At 43.0% G+C, this 22,530-nt stretch overlaps 2 long non-coding RNA genes across 3 annotated transcripts in view; one reads left to right on the top strand and one right to left on the bottom strand.

The window, feature by feature from the left end:
- Window positions 1-21,925, top strand: part of LOC110598438 (uncharacterized) — a 47,090-nt gene extending 25,165 nt beyond the window's left edge. Inside the window, exons 2-5 of one of the 2 annotated variants that reach the window (XR_002484274.3) lie at window positions 7,519-7,611; window positions 12,301-12,986; window positions 17,183-21,460; window positions 21,726-21,925. This is a non-coding gene — a long non-coding RNA (uncharacterized LOC110598438). The remainder of the gene's footprint in view (window positions 1-7,518; window positions 7,612-12,300; window positions 12,987-17,182; window positions 21,461-21,725) is intronic. The other variant, XR_013435986.1, reaches the window with a different exon arrangement.
- Window positions 14,678-21,925, bottom strand: LOC144376002 (uncharacterized). Its single transcript, XR_013435987.1, has 2 exons — window positions 21,435-21,925; window positions 14,678-21,266 (listed from the first exon to the last, which is right to left on the bottom strand). It is a non-coding gene; the product is annotated as an uncharacterized LOC144376002 (long non-coding RNA).
- Window positions 21,926-22,530: the final 605 nt, after the last annotated feature.

Here is a 22,530-nt window from a genome sequence, read left to right as displayed (position 1 = left end):
GTTTTTTTGGGACTGGCTTATTTCCCTTAGCATGAGAGTCTCCACATATATATATATATATATACATATATATATATATATATATATGGATAGATAGGTAGATATAGATATATGCTTGAGTACTGTTTCACTTCTCCTGGAAATTCTTTGGAATCGAGGAGTAGAATGTCTGGATTCTTGCATACATTTACTAGCAAATGCCAGAATTCCATTCTCCTTTATGGCTGAGTAATATTCCATTGTGTACATGAACCATATTTTCTTTATCCATTTATCTGTCAAAGGACATCTGGGTTGGTTTCATAGCTTAGCTATTTTGAATCGAGCTGCTTTAAACATTGATGTGGCCATGTCACTATAGTATGCTGATTGTAAGTCCTTTGGATATGTACAGAAGAGTGGGATAGCTGGGTCAAATGGTGGTTCTATTCCCAGTTTTCTGAGGAATCTGCATACTGCTTTCCAGAGTGGTAGCACCAATTTTCAGTCCCACCAGCAATGTAGGAGTGTGCCCTTTCCCCCAACATCCTTGCCAACATTAATTGTTGCTTGTAATCTCGATCATTGCCATTCTGACTGGAGTGAGATGGAATCTTACTGTAGTTTTAATTTGCGTTTTCTAATTGCTAGAGATGTGGAACATTTTTTTTTTCATATATTTGTTGACCCTTCGTATTTCTTCTTCTGCGAAGTGCCTGTTGAGTTCTTTTGCCCGTTTATTGGTTGGGTTATTTGTTGTTTTGGTGTTAGGGTTTTTGAGTTCTTTTCATATCCTGGAGATGGATGGGAAGAGATTCTTTAAAGCTGAGTGGGTGGGCTGTTTACTGGGAGGTGGGAAGGGGTCAGCGGAGGAGAGAGATAGACAGGACGCGAGGAGAATGGAGAAACGTGGGTCTCCTGGGCGCTCTGGATGGCAGAAGGGAAAGGTTTGTTTTCAGAGAAGAAGCTTCAGGGAAGAATGAGAAAAGTTGGTCCGTGTTTTCAGATGAAACACAGACTCCCCGAGCGGAGATCTAGTCATCTATGGAATTGACCCAAATAAAAGTTTAGAGTAGAAGAAAGGAATAAATTAGAAGCGGTGGCTACAAAACAAGACAAAGACAAAAACAAACTCTTAGGAAGTTAAGTTTGACCACTAAAGGGAAAGAAAGCTAGAGACTTATACGTTTCCTTGAGACGGGAAGAGTTTATAGATGAAGAGGAATCTGACATAGAGCATCGATTTTTGTTTTTCTTCCCCATCTCCTGCTGTTGGTGAGATAACAAACGGTGCCTATGTTGAACCTCTCTCTGTGGAAAGATGCCACGTTACTGTTCCACTCTTTATAAAGGAAGGCTTTGATGTCCAGCCTCATGCAGGACGGGCCAATGGAGAATCAGCCTCTGGAATGGAATTCAAGTCAGTTAAACCAAGACACAGAAAGGGCTCACGGAGTGTCCATGACAGGTTGGGTTTTGAGGTGACCCAAAAAGAACAGCACCCCTCTAAGCTGCCTTAGTGGTGAAGAGTTAAAAAATAGACCCGAGAATCAAACAGATGGGGATAAAAACGTTGCCTTTGTTACTCATAAAAGCTCTGTGTCATGGGGCATGGCTCAGATCTGGCCAACGGGCTTATTCCTGGTCCCTGGGATCAAACTTGCATCACTCACCCGAACCGGAGGCCTCTCTTGCACAAAGGATCCTGTCCCCATAATCTTTCTGGAAGGCCAGGAAGAGGGGAGAACACACAGGGAACAGAGGTTTCCTCCAGGTGGCTGGCTCTTCCAAGAGAGGGCCCGGTGCCGCCCTGAGCAAACTCCTTTGCCAAACTCATCCGTCAGGTGAGTCACCTCCTCTTCCCTGGGGAGTCCGGGGGTAAGGCAGAGTCCCAAGGTAGAATCGTAACTGAGCCCTTTCCGTGGAGTAGAAATGAAGTACCCCATCCAGAGATGAGGCACCGTGTTGGACGTGGGATGCTTTTTACATAAAGGCCAATCTCAAACCCCAGTCTCCCAGGAACTCACAGTGTCGCCCGAGAGATGGGGCATGTTGTGTCCCGGGAACAGAAATACATGCAAAGGGGAGGGCAGGGGGTCCCCAGGGCAGGCGCGGGAAATGGAAGAAGCTGAGGTTGGAGAAGTCTGTCGGCAGAGACTTCATCCGCCCTGCCCAGGAGGTCGGTCATTACTGGAGAGAGTCGCGGGAGGCGGTGGAAATTTTCTGACACAGGAGAGACCCAGCTGGGTTTTAGAAAGCAGGGCGTAGTTTGGGTAGGAATGGAGGCAGCCAAGGCCTGAACCAGGCAGTGTTCAAGAGAAATGCCGAGACAGGAACAGTGTGAGGACTGGACCTGGGGAAGTGGTGGTGGCTTGGAGTTGCAGGGGGCAGCGGAGGACAGAAGGCAGCTCCATCTTGCACCCATCATCTCCGTGTGGCTCAGCCTCCTGGATGCCAGGGGTAAGGCCCCAAGCACGTGCGAGAGGCAGGGATGGTGGCACATGCCTGGAGTTCCAGCCACTGTGGAGGCTGAGGGGGAGCGTCCCTCAAACCCCTGGATTTGACATCAGTCTGGGCACCATAGCAAGACCCCATCTCAACCAAACCAAAATCTCTGTGCAGAGACTTAGAAATAAACAGAGACGCCCACAGACACCAAAGCAGTCAATGAGCATCTGCTCTGTGCTGAGCCCCCGACCGTGGGACCAACAAGAGCAGTCCAGGTTCTTGTCCTCATGCAGCTGACAGTCCATCCAAACTGGTCCCTCCAGCCTCAACCCTCACCCCAGTGAGCCCCAGATGTTAGGGGAATCCCAGAGACCAGAGCCTTTAGTGTCTTGGTCATTATTTCGAAGTATCCTGAGGGGGGGAAAAATCAGTTCTGTTTAGTAAGAAGTTAGCTCGAAAAAACATAATAAGTATTTACGTCCTAACAACTTAGTAACTTTTTTTTTTTTAATTGGGGGGGGGAGGTACTCGGGAATGAACTTGGGGGGCACTCAACCACTGAGCCCCAGCCCCAGCCCTATTTGGTAATTTATTTAGGGACAGGGTCTCACTGAGTTGCTTAGGGCCTCGCTTTTGCTGAGCTGGTTTTGAACCCCCTGAGCCTCGGGGGTTACAGGGATGTGCCACTGTGCCCGGCCTTAGTAACTGTTTTAAAAATGCATACAAATAGAAAGAAAACATATTTTGATTTAATTCTTAAACCCCGAGGGCACTTGCCAGGGACACGTGTCACAGTCGCTGTTCCACAACTTCTCCGACATTAGAGCCGGGTTGGACATCGCCACCCTCATTTCCTTTTCTGTGTTGATTTCCACGTGGCGCCGGCTTATTTGTTTATTTTAGAAATCACATCAGCTAGCTCCAAGCCCAGCTTTGCCAAAACAGAATGTCATCTAAAGGAATGCAGTGACCTCACGCTGCAGCTGTAACCTACCTCCAGTAGGAATCCTCAGTGCCCAACAGATGTCAACGCTCCTCGAGGTTCCCTGGAGATACTGAAATATCCCGGAACACCCTGAGTTCACCACGCTGCCCTGGGGCACCTCCATACATGGCGGGTCTCAAAGGAGACCTCTGGAGGGAAGGGCTGTTGGATGGAGACGGCAACCAGGAAAGACCGGTCCAGGCAGTGAGGGCTCCTGCAGGGGCCTTCCAAACAGAGCAAGGACGGTTTATTCTGGGGGGTGGGGGAGGTACCAGGGATTGAACTTCAGGGCACTTGCCCATGGAGCCACATGCCCAGCCCTATTTTATATTTTATTTAGAGACAGGGAGGGTCTCACTGAGTTGCTTAGACCTCCCTTTTGCTGAGGCTGGCTTTGAACCCATGATCCTCCTGCCTCAGCCTCTCAAGCCACTGGGATGACAGGCGTGGGCCCCCCCCCCCATGCCCGGCTGTAGCAATAGTTTTGAGGAAGTCTTGTTAATGAAGGAATACGGAGTATTTGAGGCATTTATTGTATTTCTGGACACTTATTATCTGATTTTATATCTACATATTCATATTGCCTATGTACATCGAGAGATATATTGACATGTGTAGTGTACGTCTGCATATCACAAGGAACATAGTCTATCTCTTCTCTGTTGTTAACTGTACCCATCCATCCATCAGTCCATCCACCATCTGCCTGAATACACTCACACACACACACACACACACACTCACACACACACTCGTCTTCTTGCTGTTGCAGGGTAGAAGAGTGGAAGTTCACTGGTGGAGCCTCAGACTGTGCCCCGGCTCAGGCTGGGAAGCCTGATTTGTGGAGGAACCAATTAGCAGGGTCTCAGAAGTTCTTCCAGTAAAATCTGGCAGCCAGGGAGCAGGCACAGAGAAAATGAATGGCTGGCTTCATTCAGAGTCAGGGATTTGTGGCAAAGAATCAAGAGGTTGGAAGGTGCGAGGATGTCAAGTGTTCTCTGCCTCCATCTCAAAGCACAATTCACACAAGGGCTTGGGTTGGGGGGCTTGGTGGCTCCATCCGTGATGCCTATTGTCCCCGTGACTGCACGGGGTCACCCACAGACCCGAGGATGTCACTGCTCCTTCTAACCCCAAGTCAGTGCGGGGAGTGTGGCCTGGCTCTGGACAGAGGCTCCAGGGTCCCTGGGATTTCTCTCAGTCCCTCCAGGAAGCACCCGGCTAGATTTGCCTGTAACTAGTGACGTATGAACATTGGCCCTTCCTCCTTTGTGTCGGGTTTTCACCGACAACATGGAAAAGATACTTTTTAATCTTTATTTTTTGTCCATATACATAGGATGTTGTGGCAGGTGGCTTCTACGAGGACTTCCCAGACCTCTGCCTGCTGGTTCCCATGTGTCATGAAGTGTGTCTGAATCTAGCGACCTACAGCTAATGGGAAGAAAAATGGGAGAAGTGATGGGATGTCACTTCTGAGATTGGGACATAAAAATTGTGACTTCTGTCTCTTTTCCCCTCTCTTGTTTTGTGGTGAGCTGTCCTATGCAGGGACCCCCTGCGTGGCAAGGAAATGAGGGTCACTTCCATCCAATGGCCAGAGAAGCCCTGGGGCTCTCCGCCAAGCAAACTGTGAACTACCAGTGAGCTTGGAAATGGATTCTCCCCCAGTCAAGCCTTGAGATGACACCAGTCCTGTCCCAGGTAGCAGATGGACTGTGATGTCGCAATGACTCTGAGAGAGTCCAAGTTGTGCCTGAATTCCTGACCCAGAGACAGACACTGTGGAGTAATCAGTGGTGTTTTGAACCATTAAGTTGTGGGGTCGTTTGTTATGCAGCAGCGGGTGACAAATACACATCTATTATAAACTCTAAGATGTATAACTTGTAAAGTATCCACTATTTTATGTACTCTAAATAAGAAACACTTCTGCCAATATGATCTATCACAAGATGGCTCACACACATGGATCGCAGGACATGGCCTGATTTCAGAGACGCTAATGTCTGGGAAACAGTGCATCTTAGAATCAGTGACACTATGGTAGTTGGAATCATCACATTCATAAACTTTATGTAATTTTTTTTCCTGGGTGATTTATTATGGACATTGTCCCAGGTTGTATGTAACCTTTTCCTCACCCATTTTCATCTGAGTAGGCAGTACCAACCCAGGGCAAAACATTTCAAATAGTATAGGTACATGTATTATTCTTACCAGTTTCTGTATATTGTCCAGGAATAATCTATGCCTACCCATTCATTCCTCTTTTCTTCGTGTTTTTTTTTTAGCTTTTTTTTTATTGATTGTTCAAAACATTACAGAGCTCTTGATAAATCATCTTTCATACATTTGACTCAATTGGGTTTTGAACTCCCATTTCTACCCCAAATACAGATTGCAGAATCACATCTGTTACATACTCACATTTTTACATATTTAATTCACATTGTTCTGCCTCTTGCTCACTAAAAATTATGTATCTTGGAAATATTTTAATAATTCTACATAAACATCTTCTCCAAACTTTGTAATGGCTGCATAAGATCTGTCTTGTTCTGTTGTTTTCTATCATCAAGTTTTTAGGCTGAGAGGTTGACATCATCATGATTCCTCCAACCATTGTTCTCCTCTGAAATCTTTTTAGGATCTTCTCTTTATCCATGGTCTGTAAAATTCTGTGATGACGTGCCTTGATGTAAGGGTATTGTTGTTATAATAGTTATCTAATCCTCACTAAGAGCCTTTGGGATTCCATCACCATTTTACAGCTTAGGAAAGAGGGGCTTGGGGAAGAGTCCAAGTCACGTAGCACGTTCAAGTTGGAGCCGGGATTAGGATTTACATCATTGATGCTCCATGATGAGCCCTTAGTCTGTTCCACTGGGTGCAAATACTCATTTTCCCTCTTCTATCTGATATGTCTCATTGTAGTTATCTATTTGTTATTTTTATTTAAAATGGCTCTTTTGTTTTTCTACAAAAAAATCACAGACTCTTCTAAATTCAAGCTGTACAGAACAGCACAAAAGGAGTCAGAATGACTTGGTAAACTCTGTTCATACCTTATTAAGTACCTTTCTAATAGATGTAAATTAAATTGAATGGTTTTGTCTGTGCACTTCCCTAACCTACTTTTTAATATAGTAATATCTCACTGCTCTCTTTCCATGTTGGTAAATGCAGACCATTCTGGAATGAGTGCAGCGTGTTCCTTTGCACACAGTGCCACCATCTCACCCCCCGGTCCTTATCTGCAGTTCCATTTTCTGTGGTTTCAGTTACCTGAGGTAAACCCAAGTCTGAAAATATTAAATGGGAAATTCCAGAAGTAACAATTGATGTGTTTTAAAGCACACACCTTTCTGAGTACCACAGTGAAATCTCATCTGTCCCACCATATCCAGCCCAGGAGGTGAATCACCCTTCTGTCCAGCGTCTCCATGCTGTATATGCTACCTGCTGTCATTCACTTGGTAGCTGTCTTGTTATCAGATTGTCTGTCAAAGTATTGCAGTGCTGGTGCATAGGGCTCAGTACGACCTGGAGGTCTTGGTAGATGTAATCTGAGGATAAGGGAGGGACAGCCGTATGTCAGCCATATTTTGCAGATCTGACCCCGTATGAACAAACTTTTCAGTGATTTCTGACTTCTCTCTCTGTTGAAGCAAGCAACAATAAGTGTCCTTGCAAAATTCCTAGAACCCGATGGCCTGTCGACAGGTAAGCACTTAACACGTCCCTACGTATTGCAAACCGCCTTCCAGAATGGACGGCCACCAGCGTTTCATTTTTTGGTAGTAAGATGCATTTCTCTTTACTTGTTGAGTGCTTTACTACCTCAGACATTAGGAGATTATTTTTTCAAAGACTCTGCATATCTTTGTGTCGCTTTTCTATAATTTGGTTAAGAAGATACAACTTGAATCCGTCTGAAACACCCAGGTTTCGACTCCCAGGTGTGCTAGAAATCAAGCGGCAGATCTTCTCTCTGGGGCAAAAGAAATATTTTCTTTCTTCAGGTGGAGAAATCTTTCCTAATGCTAAGGGGGTGGTGTAGGGCTTCTTTTCATAAATATTTATTTATTTATTCTTATTTATAGGATTTATTCACTGCTATTCTGGTGCAGAAGTCCAAAACAAAGCCCACAGAAAGAGATAAATAAAAAGTCCTCCACCTCTTGTACAATTTGAAGGTAATTGTCAAATCCTTCTTATCTCAAGGGGAAGCTGAGTTTGTCACTTTGGTGTGAAACCTTGCATTGATTTCCTTTTGCATTTATATCTACACTTGTACATATAGAAGCTCCTAGAGCTGTTGTGTGTTTGTTTTAATGTAAGTGTGGCTGTGGATCTACAGTTGGCCCAGGGAGCCCTGGGTTTCCCGTGGGCAGATTTAACTGCAGGTCGAAGACATTTGGAAAAACAATAATGAAGCATCAGCACTGGAGAATTTTTTCTTATCCCCTCAACAATACAGAACCTCAACTATTTGCATAGGTACACGGCACTGACATTGTATTGGGTATTATAAGTAATCTGGAGGTGATTTAGAGTCAATGGGAGGATATGTGCAGGTCACACACAAACATCACTTTATAGAAGCTACTTGAGCATCCAGGGGCTTTGGTAGGAGAAGCTCCTTGGATATCCTAGAACCAATTGCTCAGGGAGACTGAATCGTGCAGATGGCTTTTTCCAGCCAAAAACGTGACCTGGAAACCTTCCCGTGTCAATTCCTCTCTCTCCAGATCTACCTCATTCCTTTCAGTATTTCATAACACATACGCACTGTACTTTATTCCATAGTTTATTGAACCATTTACACTTGATGAACATTTAGGTGTTGTTTTACTATTAAAAACGATGATGCACTTGTGAACTGCAAAAGAGTCGTTGCTCTTTTGTTTCTTTTAGGGACTCTTTCTAGGATAGATAATGGAAGGAAAATTTCTTGGACAAAGGAAAAGCATCTTTGGATTTCATTTAGACCAGCACTTCTTTGTCTTTTTGGTGTTATTACCCACTCAAAAAAATGAAATGATCAAATCAACTAAAATTACAATTATTATTATTATTTTTTTGTGCCAGAGATTGAAATCAGGGGCACTCAGCCTCTGAGCCACATCCCCAGCCCTATTTTATTTTTTACTTAGAGACAGGGTCTCACTGAGTTTGCCGAATGCTTCACCATTGCTGAGGCTGGCTTTGAACTTGCTATCCTCCTGCCTCAGCCTCCTGAGCTGCTGGGATTACAGGCAGATGCCACTGCACCTGGCCAAATTACAATTAAATTTTGCCCCAATGAAAGAAATGAAATACTAAGGAATGAACTTTTACTGGGGAGGGTTGTAACATCTAAAATATTTTTTGCTTCTAAGAAATATACATATATATATATTTATAATTTTTTATTTTTTATTTCATTTTTGCCCCAGAGAGACAATATTGCCCACTGAGAATATATAATTCAGATAAGTGAGCTGAGCACTGTTTTACAGGGTGACTCTATGGTCACCTCTTTTGAAAAGGCTGCAAGATGCCACATCTGACTCTTGTGACCTTGCAGCTCCAGCCTATGTGGCTTGTCTGGAGCCCTCAAATATATTGACTGAGTTGAATATTGATAACAACATCCTAGGACATTATCATGCCCTCCATGAAACAGAACGGATCCTGCTGATTTGTGCTCTTTCCTCGTATGTTAACTAATGTTGCCAAGAGTCGCCAGACGATCCCTAGATGATTCACAGAGGAGAAAACACGGAAAAGAAAACCCTGGGCAGGGGGCTGCCGTTCCCGGGAGCTCGCCCCACCTTGGCTTTGGGGGAGCTTGGGATGGTGCCCACAGGGCTCCTGTGTGGACGCGCTCTGTGACAAGCAGGGTGGAAGGACAATCAAGCTGCTGCTTCTGTTACGTGAGACAAAGCTCCAGGACACTGGGAGCCAGGGGGGCTCCAGGGTGGAAAAACCACAAAGTGAAAGCCGTGACACTGAGGGACGGTTGCTTCTAGCTCTGCTGGGTGCATTCAGCAATTGCATTAGGTGGAAAAGGAGGAGGAATCTAAGAGACAGACGACAGACGTCACCAAGCAGGGAGCAGAAGAGGGACACAGCTGTTGTCTCTGTGCTCTCTGGAGAGTGGGACCCAGCTGGGAGAGCAGGGACCTGGGCTTCTTTCTCTCCAGCACTGGCTGTGTTATCTTGGGCAAGTCACTTGCTGGCTCTGGTCCTCTGCTGAGCTGGATGAGCTGGGAGCAAAAGGTTGGCTCACATCACTTGGGTGGAGAGATTTGATGTCAAGACATTTAGGACCACAGCTGGGAGCTAACATGTTCCTATGCTCACACAGGATCAGAGAAACGTTATGGAGTTCTAGTAACATTTTTATGCATGGGTGAACATGTTTTTTTTTTTTTCCATAGTGATGGCTTCACTTTAACATGGATTAGAAAAAAGATACAGCTAGCAGGTTACACTGCTGATGTCACAGGCATTAGGTGTGAAAACAACTTTTGAAAACAACTCCATTTTACATTGGTTTAAATAAAAAATAGTATACAAGGGTGTATATGGATATGGTTAAGAAAAAAATGAAGATGCCTCTGGAATCCACTAAATTTGGGAAAGAGTGATTTACGCTGCTCCTCCCTCCAGCTGGCTCTGCGGCCCCCCACCGAGCAAGGGTGGTGCAGAAGCAGGGAGTCGTCCATTTCCTCTTCCACACCTCAGAAGGAAGGATACAGAGGGAATCCCCAAGATGGTTTCAGAGCTTTTGTGAGGCATCCAATGAGCAAAGAGCAAAACAAGGCAAAAGCAAAAACAGAAAGACTCTCCCCACCACCACCACCACCACCACCACCACCAAAATACTAAAACCCCAAACAAAACAACAACAACAACAATAAAAAATTCTTCTAAAATAACTGACAGCTAACATTTATTGAGGGTTTGTTGTACCTGACAGTATTCTAAATGTTTTATGCATTTTGTTTCATCTCATCCTCACAACCCTGGGAATTAAAATCCACTATTATCATCATTGTCCCATTTTAAAGATTAGAAAATCGAGGCCCAGGAAACACATTGCTTAAGGCTCCAGTTAATAGCCAATACATCAATACAGAGTTTGAACTCGATCGACTAACGCCAGGTCTGCTCTTTCCTCCCTGCCAATCATATGATCTCAAGAGCTCGCAAGGACGTCTTCCTGTTGGAGCAATGGAGAAGGCCTCGGTTTTTCCAGAAGCCTGAGACTGGTTCCCTAGACCAGTGCTTCTCAGGCTTTAACCAGCTTCCTGAAGCACCTGGGAGTCTTGGGTGGAAATGCAGAGTCCTGTGAAGCAGACCTGGCTTGGGGCCTGAGGTCCGGCATTTCTAACTAGCTCCCAGATGTTGCTGTTTCTGCTGATCCTTGGATGGTGCTCTGCACAGAAAGGTCAAGAACATCTTATGAAGGCAAGATGCGCCTCTCGTACACCCCCTGCCCCCGTCTCCAAAGCATCAGCCCAGTTCAGGGTGTGCCTGAAGCAGGATGCAAACTCACAGCGGTACAGCCAGACCTTGCGCTCAGCGGGAACCAGATTCAGCACAGGGACATCAGGGGGTCTGGCCCCTTCTCAGATTGTTGGCTAAGACAGGAGCACATCTAGTTCCTCTCAGAGAGAAAAGTGAACAATGCCATTGAGTCCCCAAGGCTCAAAAGCATAGCTTTTTATCTCCAGGGACACGAGGTTCCCAGTACATTTGGAAGGGGTTTGGTGTCAGCCCTGGGCCTCCGGCTGTGAACTTTATGTAACATCTTGGCCTTTTGCTTAAGAAGTGTTTCGAAATTGTTTGACGTCCCTGCTCTGGGATGTTCATAAAGAGACAAATTGTCCTTTCATCTGGGCTGAGTCCCCCCAGCCTGTCTGTCTGGCTGTCCAGTAACCCCCCACACTTGGGGCCTGCAGCCTCTTCCTTTCCCCAGAGTTCCTCTGAGGCAGGAGTCTGTGCCCGTGTCCTCCATGTTCTGTCACAGGTGAGACTCTCATCCCAGAATCTTGAGTGTTCAAGGTAAACAATCTACAGTCTGTTTTTGAAATTCAATCTAATTTCGGTTTCAAGTCCCTGTTCCACTAAGGTGGAAAAATTTGACCTCAGCTAATTTAACTTCCTGTTCCTGGGATGATATTTACCTACTGCGAGCACAATATTGTTATGTGGATATTAGACATGACATCTGGCCCTCCCTCATGGGCCTGACCATGACACCATAGACCTCCTTGTTCCTGTTTGCAGGATCCTGCACAGTCTTACTCTTATTCAAGATGTTTTACAAAAAAGATCTTGTCCACGCTGAGAGTTCTTTCCAGGCCTCTAACATCATAGGCTTTTAAAACATTAGAGCCAGGAGAATGTAATTTATTTCTCTATTTCCTTCTTTACATTTACCCTTCTCCTCCATAAAGGAATGAGCATAAAATAGCTTTGCTGTTAAAAATGGAGCAAAGGCCCAAAAGGTCAATGTTTGAAATATGTCGTTTTGTTACAAACACTAATACACCAGGTGAATTGCCCGGCAATTTAAGTAGATCTCAGTGTGTCTCAACTTTTTTTCTACCCTGTAAACATTTTGGGGGTGGGGTGGGGGGGGTACCAGGGAACTCAATCTCTGAGCCACATCCCCAGCCCTATTTTGTATTTTATTTAGAGACAGGATCTCACTGAGTTGCTTAGCACCTTGCTTTTGCGGAGACTGGCTTTGAACTCAGGATCCTCCAGTCTCAGCCTCACAAGCTGATGGGGTTACAGGTGTGCACCATCGCGCCTGACTCCTGTACACTTTTAAATGATAGGATCATTCTCCTAAAAGCTATTCCTCATATTTGTCCTTCTCCATTCAGGTGGACTCTGTCTCTGAAAGAAGTCAGGAGAGGTGGGAGACGCAGCACTGGCGGAGAAGGAAGGAGAACATGGGACACATCTGAGAACTTCCCTGGATCCTGGTTCGGAAAATGCAGCGTATGTTGAGTGCCTGTCCTACAAAACTTTGTAGTGAGATGAGATACACTAGTGGGAATTAATTTACTAAATAAATAATTAATAATATTAATAATTTCTTAAGTAATTAATTTGATTATGTAGATAATCCTGGTCGCAAGCTCATTTTAATGTGCTGCATGGCATAGTGGTTAAAGATGCCAACTTTGGAGTAGGGAGCCATGTTTGATCCTTGGCTCTAGCACTTTCTGAATGGTTGACTTTGGGCGAGCAGGTCAACCTTGCAGGGTTTTGGATGGGGATAATCAGAGTGAGTATGGCAGGATTGTTACAATGGGTGAATGAGATAATATAATGCACACTAAATGAATACAATGAATGTCTGGCCTTTGGAAAACACAGGATAAATGTTAACTTATAATAATAATTCTATGAATAGGCTTGACATTTCGAAAATTTCCTCATTTTAGGTATCTTTGAGAAGGTCTTTTGTTTGGTCATTATTTAGGAAGAAGGAAAAAACCTGAAGATGGGCCAAGACCTTTTATTTAACTGATCTTCAGGCCTGAAGGCAGCCCAATCCTGTGATGTGAGTTGGCCTTCCCTCCCTTCACACTGAAATTATGCCTCTAACCTACCATGATTGATGCTGATTTAGCAAAATTGATACCCTGGTTTTAATACCCCAGACTTGGAGCATGGCCCTTGTAGAATGTTCCCAAATGCTTGTTGTGGGAAGACTGTGTCGGGCTGCCCCTGTTGGTATCACTACTAGAATCATATTAGTAATGAGACCCAACACTTGGAGTTGGCAGAGGAAGGGATATTTTTGCCCTCAACATGCAGCTCATTTACATTAATGGAGACTGAATATTCACAAGTTGCAAAGCTCTTGACAGGTTTTCACAAGCCCATGAGCAGGGGCTGACACTATTTACAATGCTAGAAGCTGAATCTTATCATTTCAGAATTCATAAATACGGAGGACCTGCGCTCTTCTGTCACTAGTGTGATTACTGGGCCTCTCCTCTGATTTTTATGAGCTCCTTTGAATCCAGGAACCTAGATTTGGGAATGACAGGTGTCTACAAACTTCTGAGTTCAGTTGCTATTACATTACCCAGCTAACCGTCAACCTTTCTTCTACCAACACAGCAAAATAAACATCATAGAAATTAACCAGTGTCATCTTGTAGGGTGGAAGTATGTCTTTAAGGAGTGTTCTAATAACTTGCCTCTTTCCAGACTTACTTCCTAATACCAACATTTCATTTGTATTTCCTTTGTTAAAACTTTAGAAAGAATTTGGAACTTCAGTCTTGTCCCTATCCATCTCACTAGAGGATAAACACACCTGTTTTTACATATTGCATAAAGATAGAAAAATAAGTGAAGAAGAGAATTGTTTCTAGGGAAAAAATGGGAATAAGTGTAAATCAAAACTGATTGTATAAGCAATAATAATGCATTGTGGGGTTGAAAACAATTTTGAACTAAAATATAGGCCTGCAAAAACATAAGATTAAAAAAATATAGAAGGTGTCCTGAAGTCTTTGTATTGTCCAGAAGGGATAAAGGCATCAACTAATGTTATGCTTTAGTAAGTCAAGGGTACCTGTTGTAATTTCTCAAAAAATTCTATATGAGTAGTCAATGCATGTAGGATTTCATGCTATTAGAAAAAAAGATGGATAATAAAAAAAATGCCAATCCAAAACAAGGTTAAAAAAAGACAAAAAAGGAATATGTGGAACAAATAGACAGCACCTGATAGGTGGTAGTTTAATCCAGTTTATGGCATATTTACTACTATTATAGGCTGAATTGTGTCCCCCCAATTCATACGTTGAAGTTCTAACTCTCAATATCTAAGAATGGGATAGGGTCTTTAAAGGAGTAATAAAGATGAAATACGATCATTGGGGTGAGCCCTGATCCAATACGACTTGTCTCTCTATAATGAGAGGATGCCAGACACCACGACTCAGAAGAGAAACCATGGGAAGACAGAGGGAGAAGATGGACACCTTGAAGCCAAGGAGAGGAGGTGACTTAGGAGAAGTCAACTCTTCCAACACCTCGACCTCAGACTTCTAGTCTCTAGAATGTGAGAAAACCGACATCTATGGTCTAAGTCATCCAGTTTACATACTATTTGTGGCAGCCCTAGAAAATGAATATAATTTCTGATGTTTCTCAGCATTTACAGCAAACGTAAATAGACTATGTACTCCTGCCACAGTCTGGCTGCAGCAAAATAACCGGGGCGTGACAAGAAACTTTTGTAGCTCGATACAGCAGGAGTGGGAGCCATTTATTGTAGGACAGGAGGGGTATTTATACATTCCACACAGCTTATCTTAATTAACATAAACTCGATACAGCAATAAGGAATCTCCACACTGAATGGCTTGCTGGCGTTACTTCACAAACCACTCCCTCTGGCAAAATGCCAGGCGCCATCCTGACTTGTTTACAGACCCTAACATTTCCCCCTTTTGTTTAACTTAAATAACGACCATAGTGGTTTTTACACAAACACCATCAATAATCTGCTACAAGCAGAAGGGGAGGATACAAAATGCCACAATACCAAGCCAATTGATGGATCCATGCAAGAAGTCCTTGGAAAAATTATACCAGCAATGACACCGTCAGCAAAGATATCGAGTTACAATTTGTTGTAGATTACAGTTTGTTGTCTCAGTCCAGGTAAAGCAGTGTCTTAATAGATTAACTCACAGTCGAGGTAAATCATAGCCCAGGTAAGTTCTTCAGGCAGCTAGCTTAAATCACAGGCAAGTTCTGCAGGCAGCTAGCTTGATCTGAAGTCTCCTCCAGTTCTCAGCAACACTGGAAATTCTTCCACCCTCGTCCTCACCGTCCTCACTGTCACTGGGATGAAGGCAGGAACTCAGGCAATCATGTTAAAGAAAATCCTGTAGTATTCCACTAAGAAAACAACCTTCTGAACAATTTAGTACATTATCTCAAGGTTTTTACATTTGAAATAGGCCTTAATGGCGCTCATTACTCATTAGCTTCCAGGTGTGGGAGAACCATTGTAGCTTAGTTATTGACATTGAAAATGACCAAACATCAGGGACTCCAGTAGCATCTTCTGCCGGGCTATAGCATCCCGGGCAGCCCCAGATGGCCCTGAGGAGTGTCCTGGACTCAAACTGCTTCCAGGCACAGGGAGCAAGAGCCCCCGATACCGTGCCTCCGGGTCAGGTTTGGATTTGGGATCTCGAAGTGGCATCCTGCTCCCTGGGTGGGGGGGCGGGGAAGGGCCTGCTGCTGCCGCTTGGAAAGCCCTTGCTGCACCATGACCGGCTCGCGCACAGCTGCCACGCCAATTGATGCACCCTCCGGTAACGAAAAGTATTTAGTAGTAGCCTTTTGCAATTTCTTTTTTGATAATCCTTCCTCCTCTGAACTTTCTTTTTCTTTCTGACTAGAGTTCCTGGGCTTGTGTAGATTGATACAGCAGGAGTGGGAGCCTTTATTGTAGGACAGGAGGGGTATATATACATTCCACACAGCTTATCTTAATTAGCATAAACTCGATACAGCAGTCAACCAATAAGAAATCTTCACACTTAATGGCTCACTGGCGCCACCTCACAAACCACTCCCCCTGGCAAAATACCAGGCGGCATCCAGACTTGTTTACAAACCCTAACATTTGCCAGGTGCCATCCTGACTTGTTTACAGACTCTAACATACTCCAATTAAAAGACACAGACTGTTAAATTGGGAAGAGCCATGTTTAAGCTGGTTAAAACAGGCATATTAAAAAACACAACAATATAGGAAGATTAGAATAAAAGTATGAAGGGATATACTGTAAGAATTCTAACAAAAGAAATTTGATGAAGCTATATAAAGATCAAAAGATACTGACCTTTAGACAAACTAATTAGAGATAGGAAGGATGTTTCATATGGATAGAAGGTTTAATTTACCAAAAAGATATAAAATTATAAATTTTCATGCACCCAATAATGTGAAATAAAAATATACAAAGCAAAAATGGAACCACAATTGTTGGAAACTTCTATTACATCTGTGTAACTGATGAAAAAGTAAAAAATAAGCAATCATATACAAAATTTGAATAATATAATCAATAAATTTGACCTAAGGTATGTAGAGAGCATTGTAGCCAACAATGGAGAATATATATAAGTTTCATTTGATAAAAACTATCTGCAGGAATGAAGGAAGTCTCATCGAATGCATATCATGCAGATTTTGATTTCTAAACAATTTTAACTTAAAAAATCAGTAACAACAAATTAAAATGGAATTACTACACATCTATATGTAAAAATTGAAACTCAACCTGCATATTGAATTATATATTTTAAAAAGAACTAAGATCTTAGACCTAAATGTAAAGCTATAAAAATAATTAGAAAAACAAAAACAAGAACAACAGCAAAAAGTACAAGTCCAAACCAGAAGAAAATCTTCATATCCTTGAAGGAAGCAAAAGATTTCTTAAACAGGTCACAAAAGCCCCTTATTATAAAAATTAATGCATCAGACTTCATCAAAATTTAAAATTTTCCTCTCCAAAAGAATCTGTGAACAAATTAAAGAGGCAAGTCACAGGCGCAAAATATATATATATATATATATATATATATATATATATATATATATATATATATATATATTAGCAACAAGTATGTGTGATCAATGATTTGTGTCCACAAAATTATAAAGAACTCTTGCAGCTTAGTCAAAACTACATTGAGATTTTCATCTCATTCCAGTTAGAATGGCAACCATGAAGAATACAATCAATAACAAATGCTGGAGAGGATGTGGAGAGAAAGGAGCACTTTCACACTGTTCATGGGATTGTGAATCAGCACAACCATGATGGAAATCAGTATGAAGTTTCCTCAAAAGAGTAAGAATGGGACTCTCATATGACTGAGATATACCATGTCTCAGCATTTACCCTAAAGAAATAAAGTCATCATACCTCAGTGATACATACACATTCATGTTTATAGCAGCACAATTCACAACAGCCAAACTATGGAACCAGCCCAGGTGTTCATCAACAAATGAGTGGATAAAGAAAAATGTGGTGATTATACACACTGGAGCTTTATTCAGCCATAAAGAAGAATGAAATTATGTCATGTGCAGGAAAATGGATGAAACTTGAGGACATAATGTTAAGTGAAAGAAGACAAACTCAGAAGGTCAAGGGTTGTATGTTTTCTCTCCTATGTGGAAGCTAGGGAGGAAAAAGGAAATACTGAGTGCAAGGTGAATCTCATGAAAACCAAAGTGAGATCAGTAGAGTAGAGGAAAGGGACCGGGGAGGGAGGGAGGAAGGGAGGGAAAGAGAAGATCCTGGGGAATGATATTGGCCAAATTATATTGTGTAAGAATATGTAACAATGAATCCCACCATCATGTGTAATTATAATGCACCAATAAAAAATATTGGAGGAAAATACTCTTGTAGCTCAATGGTAAGTGGACAATAACCCACCAAAACTCATATTGAAATTTAATCTCCATGGATTAAACACTCATTTATCCATCCATACACATATATACCGTTATCTCATACTAGACCAAAAATATATATTGGAGAAAAGACATCTTCTTCAACAAATGGTGCTGGGAAAACTGGAAATCCATAGGTAGCAACATGAAATTATACCCCTATATCTCTCACCATGCACAAAATCAACTCAACGTGGATCAAGGACCTAGGAATTAGACCAGACACCCTGCACCTAATAGAAAGAAAAGTAGGCCAAAATCTTTATCAAGTCAGATTAGGCCTCAATTTCCTTAACAAGACTCCTAAAGCCCAAGAAATCAAATCAAGTATTAATAAATGAGATGGATTCGAACTAAAAAGCTACTTTTCAGCAAAAGAAACAATCAATGAGGTGAAGAGAGAGCCTACAGAATGGGAGTTTTACCACATGCACATCAGATAGAGCTCTAATCTTCAGGATATATAAAGAACACAAAAAACTTAATACCAGAAAAAAAACCAAAATCCCCAAAACAAACAAATAAGCAAAAAAAACAACAACAACAACAACAACAAAAAAACAACCAAATAACCCAATCAATAAATGGGCCAAGGAACTGAACAGATACTTCTCAGAAGATTTACAATCGATCAACAAATATATGAAATAATGTACAAATTCTCTAGTAATTAGAGAAATGCAAACCAAAACTAAGGTTTCATCTCATGCTAGTCAAAAGGCAGTTATCAACAATACAAGCAACAATAAGTGTTGGCGAGGATGTGGGGGGGGAAAGGCACACTCATACATTGCTGGTGGGACTGCAAATTGGTGCAGCCAATACAGAAAGCAGTATGGAGATTCCTCAGAAAACTTGGAATGGAACCACCATTTGACCCAGCAATCCCACTCCTCAGTCTATACCCAAAGGACTCACAAAACAGACTACTACAGGAACACAGCCACATCAATGTTTATAGCGGCAAAATGCACAATAGTTAAACTGTGGACCCCACCTAGATGCCCTTCAGTAGATGAATGGATAAAGAAACTGTGGTATATATATACCATGGAATATTACTCAGCAATTAAAGAGAATAAAATCATGGCATTTGCAAGTAAATGGATGGAGTTGGAGAATATCGTGCTAAGTGAAGTAAGCCAATCCCCCAAACCAAAAGCCTAATATTTTCTCTGATAAGTGGGTGCTGATCCATAAGGGGGGTGGGCATGGGAGGAATGGAGGAACATTGGATAGAGCAAAGGGGAACAAAGGGGAGGGAGGGGACATGGGGGTAGGAAAAATGGTGGAATTACCCTAAATACACGTATGGAGACACGACTGGTGTGACTCTCCTTTGTGTACAACCAGAGAAATAAAAAATTGTGCTCTATTTGTGTATCGAAGTGCATTCTGCTGTCATGTTTAATTAATTAGAACAAACAAATAAATAAATAAAATAAAATAAAATAAAAAAAAACAATAGAGCCTTGGCTTGAATGATAATGACCAGATTCTGGGTGAATGACGGAACCACTTTTGCACCACCCAGTGTTTCTCCTTCTCTCTCTCTATTTTTATTTATTTATTTATTTTTGGTAGTGGGGATTGAACTTGGGGGCACTGAGCCACATCCCCAGCTGAATTTTGTATTTTATTTAGAGACAGGGTCACACTGATTCGATTAGGGCCTTGCCCTTGCTGAGGCTGGCTTTGATCTTGTGAGCCTCCTGCCTCAGCCTCCCAAACTGCTGGGATTACAAGCATGTGCCACAGTTCCTGGCCCCAGTGTTCCTCTCTTTCAGCTAACACTTTCTTATTTACAAATTGGATTTGGGATTGGTTTTCCATTGGTGTGCACTCCTATAGCTTCAAGAGCTTACTCAGCTCTAGGCTAAGGTACAAAGACAGTCCCTGTTCAATTCCCTCTTAACTTGCATTCATTAATGAGCATCTATTATGTGTTATAAACTCTGTTCAAGAGGAAGGTAGCTTGAAGCAAGTAGAGATGAGGCCGACTTTTGACTCCACTAGAGCTTAGATCTAGTTCAACCATTTGGAACCTAGAAGCTTCTCCCCTCAACTATTTACATCACTTTAAGTTTTGCCCCATCTTAATAATCAAGTGGTATTTGGAGACACCCTTACCTTCCAATAAATGTACATGAGAACTCTCCTAGGAGGTAAGCGGTATGTGAAGGGTAATTTTAAAAAATCCAATTCTTACTGTGATACTTCTAGTTTTTTGAGCGTCACAGAACACAAGGTAGAGGCTTAATCAATGTTGGTTAAACCGAATAAACGAACTCCGATGTGCAACCTGGGGGAAGAGCCGGAGCAGCCGGTTGTGAGGCATGGACGTTTCTTCTGGCTAGCGTTAGCAGGAGGAAATGAGCATGAAGGTGCTGGAGAGTTCTGTGTCTATAAGGAAGAGGGAGGGACTAGACTGGAAGTGGTGGGGACCAAGGGGACAGAAGGGGAAAGAGCCAAGGTCTGGCAAGGTCTGGTGCCGATGTGGCCTGACACCCTCACCATGTCACACAGCAAACTGTGGCCTCTGCACGGTGATCAGATCTCATCCTCCTGTGACCCTGCATTTCTTTTATGAGGATTAAAGCGCTGTGTATGGATTTCTATCCTGCTCCTAGGTCCTGTCCTGGCTTCCAGGGATGCTTGGCTCAGCTCCTGATAATGAGCATATTGGCTTTGGAGAAAGCAAGGGTAGTCACAGGGTAGTGAGGAACTGCGTGCAAATAATGTCCATCCTAATTACGCTGCAGTCTTGAAACTGACCTACCCTGAAATTTAATGGGTGTAAATAACGTGCGTGCGGGTAAAGTGGAAAATGGTTATGATATAATGTTTGAAGGAACTTGTTACAAAATTAGATACTTTGATAACAGCTTTGCAGGAAACAGATACATAAGAAAAAGGACAGGGGAAAAAAAAATGTACCCAATTCTTAACACTTGGAGTGGTAGGATGATAGGATTACAGATGATCTATACTTTCTTGAACTTTTCACAAAAATATATAAGATTCAAATACATAAATTCTGTTCAATGACAGGGCACACTTCCTTCATTTCAGAAATTCCTGTGCATGAGAAAAGATGGGTGGGAAGACAGAGCGTGTTGGTCTTTGGCGGACAGACAGGGTTGAGGTTTGCCACTTGCTGTTTAATCTCTAAGTACACAGTCAAATCATACCTGGGTGAACAGCCGGCATCCTGTTTGGCCTCAGATGCAAGAGAAGATACACAAAAGCTCCTGTTCCCCAATCCTTCTCTCACCGATCTGCCATCAGCCAGAGATTTCAGGGGCTGTGCCTGGGGACAGGGCTCAAGTTCTGACCAGAAACATAAAAAGACAAATGAAGGGCAAGAGCATTGGAATAATGGATGAGAAGCGGGATTCTCTTACTAGATGACTTCTTGGCCGTTCAGCCACCATCGGCTCTGACAGCCCGCCCTCCTCCGCTCAGCAGAAAGAACCTGGACTTCAGAGTTAGACAAACCTGGGGAGGAAAACAATCGATCTTGGGTAAGCTGTTTAATGTCAACGGCTTTCTGTTTTCTCATTGAGAAATGGGGTAACAGCATCCATCAGTAGGATTTAGACTTCTTTTGTTGAAAGTATCAGAGCTTCCTTCAAGCCGACTTTAGCAATAACAAAACAAAGGGTGATTTATTGTAAGCCTGCTGGAAGGTCTTACGTAACTGCACAACAACAGGAACTTGGAGCAGGAAAGCCAGGAGGGGACCAGGAAGAATGATGTCCCCTCTCATTCCTTCTACTCTCTTTCCAGAGAATCCCACCTGCCTACTCGCAGCTACTAGGACACAGGATGAACTGCCACAGGTCCTGCTTCTGTTGCCTGGGTGGCAGCTAGAAAAACCCGATCTCTACTTCAAGTGTTCAGGAAAGCCACCCACAGCATGTTCTCCGCAGCGTCCCGGGGAGCGGTTGGCTTAGGATGTGATCTGTGTACCTCTTCTGCATGCCGCTTTCTTCAACCACAAGCTTGTTTTGTTGGCTTCCAAAATTTAAACAGCTGGTTGAGGGTGGGGGATGTGGATTAGAAAGACTGATCCATACTTTTTAAAAATCTGCACCACAGTGGGAGAAAATGCTTCATGACAAGCCTCAGTGCTTTGTGAACGTGTCTACCCTTTGTTTATGGGCTTGATCCCAGAGACAGGGACCAGAGAGAGCCAGGGAGGGAAAGCAGAGGAGAGAGACCGGGAGAGAGGAGCCAGGTATGCGTAATAGGCAACGATTTTAGTCTTACCATGACTTGTAAATTCTGTCCTGTGAGCAAGGACAGAAGTCAGTGGAATACAAAAAAAAAAAAAAATTCCCATTTTTAATAACTAACGAGGAAGGTTATTATTCCATCACGGGGTTCAAGGTACAACTTCAGTCCAGAGTGAGTCTGGCTTTAAACAAGTTCCTGGAGAAATACTCTTGACCAGCCTGGGCAAGCTGCCCATTTCCTGACCAGTCATCTGTGACCAGGGGTGAGGTCACATTGTACAAAACCACTTTCAGACATCAATGACTCCCGATAAATGGGGCACAGCGATGGGGTCATGGGCTGTTGGATCTCCACT

This window comes from Ictidomys tridecemlineatus, chromosome 3 (assembly GCF_052094955.1).
Source record: "Ictidomys tridecemlineatus isolate mIctTri1 chromosome 3, mIctTri1.hap1, whole genome shotgun sequence".
Lineage (NCBI taxonomy): Eukaryota > Metazoa > Chordata > Mammalia > Rodentia > Sciuridae > Ictidomys > Ictidomys tridecemlineatus.
This window is presented reverse-complemented; position numbering and strand designations above follow the sequence as displayed.